The sequence below is a fragment of the Oratosquilla oratoria genome, chromosome 14 (assembly GCF_046742065.1).
Source record: "Oratosquilla oratoria isolate Oo_2021 chromosome 14, ASM4674206v1, whole genome shotgun sequence".
NCBI lineage: Eukaryota > Metazoa > Arthropoda > Malacostraca > Stomatopoda > Squillidae > Oratosquilla > Oratosquilla oratoria.
The window spans coordinates 24,449,640-24,452,139 of NC_134790.1; the positions used below are offsets into that span (position 1 = coordinate 24,449,640).

Consider the following 2,500-nt stretch of genomic DNA (forward strand, 5'->3'; position numbering starts at 1 on the left):
TGACATGATTTCTGTAGCTTATAGCCCATGCCGTGACCCTATCTTCAAAATGAATTGATAAACAGATGAGGAGAATATTCCTTTGGGCCTAGTCAATCTGTCATACATTCACAATCTCTCTCTCTCTCTCTCTCTCTCTATATATATATATATATATATATATATATATATATATATATATGTATATATATATGTATATATACATATATATATATATATATATATACATACATATATATACATATAAATATATATATATATATATATATCTTTGTCTCTCTGTCTCTTTGTCTCTCTGTCCCTCTCTCTCTCTCTCTCTCTATATATATATATATAAATATATATATATATATATATATATATATATATATATTCATATATATCTTTCCCTCTCTCTCTCTCTCTTTCTCTCTCTCTTTCTCTCTTTACATATATATATATATATATATATATATATATATATATATATATATATATATATATATATATCTTTCCTCTCTCTTTCCCTCTCTCTCTCTCTCTCTCTCTCTCTCTCTCTCTCTCTCTCTCTCTCTCTCTCTCTCTCTCTCTCTCTCTCTCTCTCTCTCTCTCTCTCTCTCTCTCTCTCTCTTTCCCTCTCTATCTGTCTCTCTTTCCCTCTCTCTCTCTAGGCACCTTAACTTACACTCTCTGGAAAGACACAGAGTGCGGGGTGATCTAATTAAGGTGTTCAAGTGGATCAAAGGTTTTAACAAGGGTGATGCAAACAAGGTCATCATATTAAAACAACAGGGCAGGACTCGCAGTAATGGATTTGAACTGGACAAATTTAGATTTAAGAAGGAAATAGGCAAGAAATGGTTTACTAATAGGATGGTCAACGAATGGAATAGACTTAGTAACCATGTAGTGAGCGCTGAAACTATCAGTTGTTTAGAAAAGTTTAGACAACTTTATCGATGTGGATGACAGGTGGTGATGGATATGGAGCTGCCTTATGGTCTTTTGCAGTCTCCTTCATTCTTATGTTCTTATGTTATGTTCTCACTCTCTTCCCTGCTCGATCTCCATCCATCTCATTCTCAATTTTTCTTTTAATTTGACTCCATCCATTTTTGTTTTCCACACTCCTTTTGTTCGTATTTCTACACTCATTCTTTCCTTGTGCCTCAACCATCTCAGCACTCTCATATAACCTATCCTACATTTCCTTTCCTAACCTCGTCTCTCATTTTTTACCATTATTGTAACACATCAGATTTCTCAAACACTTCATCTCAAAAACAATCCATTCCTCTCCAAACCACTCATATTTTAAATCTCTTCTTCCTACAGCACTGTGGATATGATTATTTTTTCATGCAATATTCTTTTTCCAGACAACTATTTTTCGTTATATTTTTCATCCCCACCCAGACATTCTACTCCTCTCCACGATTCTGACTCACTTACACACCCACTCCTACATAAATAAATGTTCTAAAAATAATAAAATTCTTAGGAGTTGCTAGGCTATTAGGAATTACAGTCAGTCAGTCAGTAAATCACAATATATTGCGAATTTAAGGATTTTTAAGAGGAGAATCGATCAGTGCCTCTAAGCAATTTAATTAAGTAGAGAACAATCACAACATTTATTGTCATAATAGATCTGTCATTCAGAAGATATCTTATACACGTTCCAAAGAAACGTTACCATTAGCGATGTAGATTAACGATATCAACATATAACACGACTACAGCTACACATACAAAAAAAAATAAACATTAACATTAATGATGTAGAAAGTAAATATTAAAAATCATGTAAACTCGTAAAATTAATTAGATTATCAACTTCCACACCCAAGGCGTGTTATAGACATGGGAGCTAAATAAGATAATCTCTTAAGCTCCCATTAAATTGAAACAAGTAAGCTTAAAATAGGTAAACATAATTTTTTTTTTTTTAAATATACCTAAATATTTTATTATAGTTACGCATTGACTGCGTTTTCTTTGTATTCATCAGAAAACTTCAAAGAAATGTAAGTATAGATATGTTTAAGGGGTAACTATATCAGTATTATGACAATGTTATGTTATACAATTTTTTTTCCGTGAACGTAATAAAATATCTGTTATTTACATATCCCACAACATTACACAAATCAATATTCATATATTCTTTTAACTTTATGATATTCACGGAAATGACTGCATTCACTTGCAACAGATGATGGAATGATTATCATAGTTTCTTTTATTCAACCACATTGGCTGGTAACTGTCCTGAGAATCCTTCATAACTTTCTCTATGAAACTTTGGACTATTGTCTGTATTGTATCAGTGTAAGATTGATTCTATTTCATAATGAGCTGAGCAGTTGTTTGTTATCATCTCTCCATGTATGAAAAGATGGAGGAAATACAGTCGAAGTTTCAAGTTAGTAAGGAGTTATCTTGAGCTCTGTCCGGAAACCGAATGTTAGCATATATATATATAAATGTATATATCTATACATATATATATATATACTAT

General features: G+C 31.6%; 1 protein-coding gene across 3 annotated transcripts in view; it reads left to right on the forward strand.

Moving 5' to 3' along the window:
* The window catches only part of LOC143032794 (uncharacterized), a 258,996-nt gene that overhangs the window by 243,205 nt on the left and 13,291 nt on the right, over positions 1-2,500 (forward strand). The gene's annotated exons all lie outside the window — the stretch shown is intronic.